General features: G+C 32.8%; 1 long non-coding RNA gene across 1 annotated transcript; it reads left to right on the top strand.

The window, feature by feature from the left end:
• Positions 1-738: 738 nt before the first annotated feature.
• Positions 739-1,815, top strand: LOC127721983 (uncharacterized). The gene is made up of 2 exons (XR_007991562.1): positions 739-806; positions 1,676-1,815. It is a non-coding gene; the product is annotated as an uncharacterized LOC127721983 (long non-coding RNA).
• The last annotated feature ends 7,271 nt before the right edge of the window (positions 1,816-9,086 follow it).

Raw genomic sequence — 9,086 nt, 5'->3', positions numbered from 1 at the left:
ACTAAAAAAAAGTATATATAGGGACATTCTTGTATCTTAAGAGGACTGACTCTCAAGATCTCGGTGCTTGTGGTGCATTATTGTTTCGCAAGATGAGTGACTGTCAAGATCTTGGTGCTTGTGGTGCATTTTTGTATCTCAAGATGAGTGACTGTCAAGATCTCGGTGCTTGTGATGCATTATTGATTCTCAAGATAAGTGACTGTCAGGATCTTGTTGCCTGTGGTGCATTATTGTTTCTCAAGATATGTGATGGTCAAGATAAATAAAATTGAAACCCCATTAGCGTATTGTGAGATCTTCAAACTATAATTTAGGATTAAAATAAGTTATAATTAAAGCCCTTGATTCTCAGAGGCAGAGCTGGGGACGGTGCCGGGCACCCCTTTTGAGGAAAAAAATGGTTGATTATATAAGGAATCAATGAAACATGACTGGAGCGGCCCCCCTTATGCAGTCAGTGGACCCCCATATGAAAATTTTTGGATCTGCTACGGATTCCAGAATCTTGTAGGATTATGGAGGACAAATTTAACGTCATGCTACAATAAAAATAATTGAACCATAAGGTTTTCAAACAATTTATGAAAGATTTTTTGAAGTCAAAATTTTGTAAGCGTTTCACACATATGAAACTTTTTATTTTCAAGTTAAAGAGGGAGTTGACAATTTAGAAATGCTGCACTTAATTTTTTTTTTTTTTTTGTAGATGTCTTACAAATAAACCCGTATCGGAAATTACATATTACCGGGTATAAAGAATAAACATGTCTTCGGTGATTCAAGCTAGTTTGAAATAATAAGAGGTGAGTATTGAAATAATATATATCATTGTTTTTCCATATTACAAATTGTGTGAGATTTTGTCACTTTGTCTCTAAAATCTTCGCTCTCAATAGATATTTAAAGAAATAACAATAGCATTGCACAGAGATTATTCGGGCCCCGCCAAATGGCGGACGCCCTATAGTGATCAGTCTGTCTGTCCGTCCGTAACACATTGTGTCCTCTCTATATCTAGAGAACCGTTATGATTTCAAAGTTTATACTTGACATGTATATTAACCAACACCAGAGGGTATGTCATAGTGTATGTACAACTTCCTAGGTCAAAGGTCAAGGTCAAAAACTTTGGTTTCAGTTGAGAACCCCATGTCCTATGGTAAAGATCGTGTCCGCTCTATATCTTGAGAACCGTTATGATTTCAAAGTTTATACTTGACATGTATATTAACAAACACCAGAGAGTGAGTCATAATGTATGAACAGCTTCCTATGTCAAAGGTCAAGGTCAAAAATTTTGGTTTCAGTTGACAACCCCATGTCATATGATAAAGATCGTGTCCGCTCTATATCTTGAGAACAGTTATGATTTCAAAGTTTATACTTGACATGTATATAAACCAACACCAGAGGGTGTGTCATTATTTATGTACAACTTCCTAGGCCAAAGTTCAAGGTCAAAAACTTTATTTTCAGTTGACAACCCCATGTCCTATGGTAAAGATAAAAAAAATGTAATGCACATTATTCACAGCGGGGCCCACAGAGATGGCTCCCATCTCAATGATATCTTGTTTGTTCACATATAACAGTAGTATTCTTTATTAGAGCTGCATACTGATATTTACGAAATTATGATAAAGATAGCACAATATGTTTTTTTCTGTTGCAGATGCTGTAGTTACAAGTGATTAATGTGCAACAGAGACCACAATATGGAACTACTGTGCAAGATACCTAAAATATGCCCCTGTTATATCTGGGAATATGTCTAGCAGAAGGACTAAACTTTTAAATAAAATTAATTGTTCAGTTTGTGTTTGTTTAAAATTGTAAGATGCTTATGTGAGCAACTTGTTATATAATTACTGTTTTATGTCACAAACATATTTTGTGTATTAACAGAATAGTTATAAGCACAACAAGATCCTGTCTATAAAGAAAAATAAAGTTAAAAAAATGTATGCCAACTGACCTTACAATAAAGTTTCCGATTATCTATGCCTGGTAAGGTTAACATGGTTAAAATTGTTCCTGTTCTTCTTGTCAAGTGTTGAATAATAATCATCAGATTCAGAAATGAGTGGTCTCCTTACCAGTATTACCGAAACAAAGAGAATGACTTATTTTCCACTTGATCATAAAATGTAGAGAAATTTAAATAGAGAAATATTCGAACAGGCAAACATTTCAATGACATAAATATTGAATAATGCAACAGACTACATGTGTACATCAACCACCGACGCATGACTACTCCCACTTAGTACATATAGTTTTGCGACCATTTTATTACACATAAAATGGTATTGATTGATATAATAAGGAGTAATGATTTCAGCTGTTATCAAACCTCAATTTAACCAATGTTCAACATCCTATTCTCAACATTGACCACATTTCTAGTTTCAACTTAAATTAACCCTAAAACAGTCTACCTGGACCCAAATCCTACCTATTTTCAACATACACTGACCACAGTTCAACCAGCTTTCGACCTGATTGCAACATACACTGACCACAGTTCAACCAACATTCGACATGTTTTCAGCATACATTGACCACAGTTCAACCAGCTTTCGACCTGATTTCAACATACACTGACCACAGTTCAACCAGCATTCGACCTGATTTCAACGTACACTTACTACAGTTCAACCAACATTCGACTTGATTTCAACATACACTAACCACAATTCAACCAGCAATCGACTTTTTTTCAGCATACACTGACCAAATTTAGACCAAAATTCAACCTATTTTCAACGTTGAAAGCTGACGTTGAATCAACGTTATGTTTTCAACGTCATATCAATTTTTTTTTATATATATTTGTCGTTTTTAATCTGTCAGTAATCAGGAAATACATTCTTAAAGACCAGATTGTCAGACAACAGAAAGGTAATCTCTCTTTAAAAGCTTTTTTTATTACGCTGTTACACAACTTCTTATCAAAGTATCCAAAATGAATACAGTACAGGTAAATGAACATTTAGGTTATTATTGCAATTGATGTATAAATCTGGGTTTGTTTTGTTGTTGTTTTATTCTTTTCTAGATTAAATGCAATGCCTATCAACTTCAATAAATAAAATAGTATTTTAACAATCTATATACGACATCTCCAGGATCAAGTGATGTAAGTATAAATGGCTCACTGAAAAGTTGTATAGACGGTATATTTTGGAAAGAGTGATCCTCATCCTTAAATTTAAATACAATGATCTACATAGAAATACATAAAATTGCATGTATTGTAGTCATCAACAATTCACTTTACATGTATAAATTAAGAAACAAACGCTTACAATAATAGAATACTTACCTTTCATAAATTTATAATTGCTTCACATAATTATTGAACATTATACCTTATTCAAACGGTAGATAATAACAATAGAAGAAGATACATTTTTGAAAATAGATTGTTATGCTAGGCCAGGTAGTCGTTTTGCATAAAAATAACAACAACAAAAAACAACATCAAAATTTCAAGTTTTCATAAGTATCGTATAATGTAAACGAAAGTATTAAATTATACTAATTGCACTCGGCATTGCACAATATCTTGTCTTTATGTAATGTTTACATGGAATAAATCATGACGTTCATGTATGAAATCTTCTCTCAGTGTAATTTCTCTAAGTTTGTAACTGAGTGACGGAAAAACTGTGTGTGAGATATTCGTAATAAGTATCCCTTCTCTGCGGCACAACTGGGTCTGTTGCAGTTGTTATTTCATTATTGTACACAGCGAGACCTCGACATTCACCCAAACCGGTAATTTTAAAGTTTTCAAGTGGTATTTTAACTTTTTGACACGAACTAAGCTTACAACAGTTGTGGCTTTAGGGTTACGTTGATAAAGTCCAAAACTAGAATTAGTCTGCTAAAAGCTGCATAAACTTATTCCTAAATTTGACTCCATAAGTAGTCGTGCAGAATCAAAGTGATAATAGTAAACAAGATACACGATTCACAGACAGAAAATAATCAGTGAAAATAATTGATATATCCAATTTTAAATCATAAAGAACTGCTTCTTTACCAAATTAGGAATTTATCAATACTTTCAATTGTTGTTTTCCAAAAGATTAGTAGTTTAAATTATGAAATTCATTTTTGTCATTTGTTGTGAATAAATAAAGGCAATTTGTGTTCAAAAGTCATAAATCGATTGAGAGAAAAAAAAATCCGGGTTGCAAACTAAAACTGAGGGAAACACATCAACGATAAAAGGAAAAAAAAGGGACAACAGGAACACTGAAGTGCAACAAAAACAAACGCAAACATACAAAGAAACGAACTATTTGATAATAACTGCCATATTCCTGACTGGGTACAGGACATTTTAAGAGAAAATGGTGGGTTGAACCTGCTTTAATGGCTAGCCAAACCTTCCGCTTCATGACAATGTTAAAAAATATCGCTAAAATTACTACAACACTACGTGACAGAAATACAGGACAAACACACACAGGAACATTCATCACAGAGAAACGTACAAACAAACAATATAATAGTCGACACAACATGCAAACCGCAGAACAACAACGAACACATTCCATCAACGACAGACACCACATGATATCACAAACACTGACGCGCCCACGTAACCAACATGCAATCTCGAACTTTATACAATTACCTTCACAAAACTCGTCCGAATAATTTTCATGACAACGAAGGCACGGAAAGGCAATATTATATCCACCTGGACCACAAACGATAAGACATAACACACTATCCAACCGAAACCATAACAGACACATCAAAAATAAATACATGAATGTTTGATGTACAAAATACCGAGACACGTCGTTTAGCAATGTAATTCACACTCGGTATAACAGACACATTCGGGAATATGACAATGATGGTATTGAAAGGCAATTTTACAATTATTTGGACTAAAAACGATAAGACATAACACATTATCCAACAGAAACCATAACATAAACATAAAAAATTAATACATGAATGTTGGATGTACAAAATACCGAAAAACGTCGTATAACAATGCAAATTTACACTTTGTGAAAGTCAACAAAATCTTTTTTATTTGAATAGTCAGTTGAAGTGGTTTATTTAACATATATATAATTTAGTTAGGTGCAAGGCTACAATTGAAAAAAATGATATGTTGTTTGGGAGATTCCATATGTGTTGTTATGCTAAATGGTTTATCAAAAATAGCCTGTTCTCATCAGATATATGTTATAACATCCATCTGAATTTTTATTATGGTGTAGTGGTATTAATACGGTTTTTCTGTTGCCAAAATAATAATATACAGAAAGAAACTGCAAAAGAAAAGATGAACAAGACAAGCTAAGATCTGTCCCGCAGTAACGATTTTACCCATTTTGCGTTGTTGGTCATTATCATTGAAACTGTAATACATAGAAAGAACCTTTAAAATAAAAAAGATAGTCAGATTGATCACAAACAAGTCACTGGACGTAATTTGTCAGTTGCCTTCAGTGACATTTTTAAACCATTTTTTTTTTGCGTTTTGGGCTACGGCAATTGTCAGCAAGACAAGATGTAAGAATAAGAAATATGGTCTAAATCGTCAGTTGAAACCTAATAGAAATTGTTGCTGTTAAAGCACATTGTACCCACTTTGCCAATATGAAAAAAAATAATAGATCTAGTTACAATTGAAAATCCAAAAGAAGGTCAATTTTTTTAATTATGTTTATTGATCATCTGAATGTTACGTAACTTTAAGAATCTTTTTTTTTCAGATATAATCAAAATTCATCATTTTGATTTTGATTTTAAAATATACAAGTAATCTTTTTTTCAATATGCAGAAATAGTAAAATAACAAAAAACCGAACTCCAAGGAAAAGTCCTTTACAGTGGGAAATGTAGTGACAAAATATTACCTCCCCTGTAAACACTGAAAACTAGATCTTCTCAATGTTAGTCCCATTTTAGCAAGGACGCTAACAATTATGGATTCACGGAAAAACGTTCTGGTAAATAGTAAAAATAGAAATAAATTGAAATAAAAACGAAACTCAATGTTATCATTTCCCTCCTTAAGTAGCAAACGGGGAGTACAGCAGGCTATAGATGCTTGGAGTAAAATTGGTTTAAAATGTTGCTATGCAAATAAATTCCTGCAGTACCAACTTCTATTTTTTTTACTGTCTGTATACCTCTCTGGAACATGTAAATTATTCGTATACATATATATATATAGCTAGATCAGAGACAGTCAGGGAAAAAATCCAAAGGAATCGATTGATATGCAGATTGGCACTTTTGAAACTAAGTTACTAAGCAAAATCAAACAGACCTTATCTCGATGTAAACATTGAATGTAAATAGATCGAAAAGACCGCAAATACTTGTAAAAAACTCGAGACGACCTTTTCTTAAAATTGTATGCAAAATAGTAGAAAGATACCTACTTTATAAAAATAGTTATCTTTAATTTTTTAACCTGCACAGGCAGACTTTTAAATGTTTATATTCACGAAGAGACAATCGTTTTCTATTGAATGTGCATGTGACAAGAGCAGACCGGTGTGCCCGATAACTTAGGTGAGAAAAAATAAGCATACTTTGGGAAATTGTAACATGCTAAGGACATTTTGGAGCACTCAGAATATCGGAGACTCGAAAGATCTTACAATTTTGCATGTAAATGATTTTTCCAATTTGTTTTATCAATATGCAGCAATGATTGGCAGTTTTTAAATCTAGTTTCACAAGTTTCTAAAGCAAATATCTCGATAAATACTGAACATAAAACATCGTGTATTTGCATGCATATTTCTAATAACACAGTCTAACAAATAATTTCTTTAAAATGTACAATAATTATTTAGAAATAACTTTTTGATCTGTATCGTCACCGGTATTGTTTTGTTATTGACTTTCTCGACTCTATCTTAAGAAGAGTGAACTTTCTTTTGTTTTCATTCACTGGATATCCCACGGTTTATATAAAGGCAAAATCATAATAGGCGCAAACACGTCAAACGAAAGGAAAACAACTGTCATATTCCTGACTTATTATAAGCCTGGTACCTTTGGTAACTATTGGTACAGGCATATTCTTACATAGAAAATGGTGGATTAAACCTGCTAGCTAACCTCTCACTTGTATGACAGTCGCATAGAATTCTAATATATTGACAACAATGTGTGAGCAAAACAAACAGACATAATAAGTAAATATCAAAAAGAGGGATACAGCAGTCAACATTTTAATTTTTATCTTAACCACCATAAAACAAATAATTATTTCAACAAAGAAAAACAAAATGCAATGTAGACACTCTAAAGACAAAGTACATAAGTAAAAATGGAAGACAAGAATACAAAGTTCACCAAAGCACAATAACACAATGGCGGGATGTATAAATACCGAGCCACACCAAAGGTATATTACCAAAAATGAACTAAATACTAAAAGTTAGAAATGTACAAGGACAAATAAAAAGAACACTGTTATACGTTATTAAGACGATAAACAACGTCAGTACCTAGAATATATACTTCAAGACCATTATGTATTTCATGTATTATGTGTGAAGTTGATACGGAATATTTATCAACAAGGTCTTGAAATCTTCAATGAACTATTTTTAGAAAAAGGACAAGACGTTCTTTGACATAACCTTGGCTCATCAACTTTCTACTCAGACACTGGTGACGTTTTATAAAGTCTGAGTAGCAGCTGCAGGTTCTTGAATACCGATTGAGTTGGGAAATGTATATCCCATATGCAGGTGCAGTTGGTATATTGCTGTTAAGGTGGGGGAATTTATAATTTCAAAATTAAAATCGTCTCGTTTGTCACAGATTCTGGTACTGAGATGACCGCTCATGTCAAATTCGAGTTATATTTCTTAAAATGAGGCAGAGGAAGCCGTGTCTGTTCTTTCTTTAATTTTTATTTCTGGAGGATATATTAATGGAACCCAATCAGACAAGTTTGGATTGTTAATGGAAAGAATATCATCAATATATCTGAATGTTAAATTGAATGATCTGGCTTCTTTAATCTTCTTGTTTTTGACAAGTGTCGGAAAGAACTCCGACTGATGAAAATAAAAAGAGGTCGGCACAGTTCGTTCCCATAGGATTGCCGACAATTCGTTGAAAAGTCTACCTCCAAATGCAACAAATATGTTGTAAATAAGAAACTCTAGCATACTGATCACTTGTTCCGCTGTATAGCATGTTTTACCTTTTTGTTCACTATTTATAAAATATGCCGTATGGTATCCTAAAGCAATAAATTCATAGCGTATGCTACCATTTTTATATCTAAAAGCATTGTGGATTAAAAAATCAAAAGCTTTGATAGAATTGATTTTAGAGAAAGAACGAGATTAAAAATTATCAAGAAGTGCTTAAGAGTTTTTTTTAGAATCTTCATATGGTAAATACCACTACGCGAGTAAACAGTTTCACCGTAATTCTGAAGACCCTCTTTCATTGCGGACAGAATTTTTGTCAACCTAATGAACAATTCCCTTGTTGAACATGCAGATGAGCCGGCAATGTACCGTTGTTTGTACGGAATTTGTGACGCTTAGGTATCCAATAATAACAAGGTAAGTCCTCAGATTCGCTGTTCAATGTAATGTTTATTGAAGCCATGACGGACTTCACTAAAATCTCATCCTTGTCAAATGATGTTTTTTTTATGTGGGATTACCTGAGTGCTAATTTATTCCTGATTATTTTTTAAGACACTCCTAGTAGTACGATTTACATACAAAGACTATATTATTTGAAGCTTTGTCGGAACAACAACATATTTATCGTGAAGAGATGATAGACATTTTATACTTTTTTGTCTCTTAAAACGGACTTTATTTTCAATTTGACTAACATGACTGCCGCTTCTGTAACAATTTTTTATATAACTATTTTTGTTTCATTTCAAAAGAAATCCTTTTTATTTTAGAAGATGGTACTTCCTGTACTTGTCATATTTGTATGTGTTGAAGTTTGTATATCTACCAAACCTACACCAGAACTCCATCACGAATGGGAGGAATTCAAAAAAAACTATCAGAAGGAATATAGCAACTCATCTGCAGAACTGAAAA

Source organism: Mytilus californianus, unplaced genomic scaffold (genome assembly GCF_021869535.1).
Source record: "Mytilus californianus isolate M0D057914Y unplaced genomic scaffold, xbMytCali1.0.p SCAF_12, whole genome shotgun sequence".
NCBI classification, from domain to species: Eukaryota; Metazoa; Mollusca; class Bivalvia; order Mytilida; family Mytilidae; genus Mytilus; species Mytilus californianus.
Note: the sequence above shows the minus strand (reverse complement) of the source record. Positions and strands in the feature narration are given on the sequence as shown.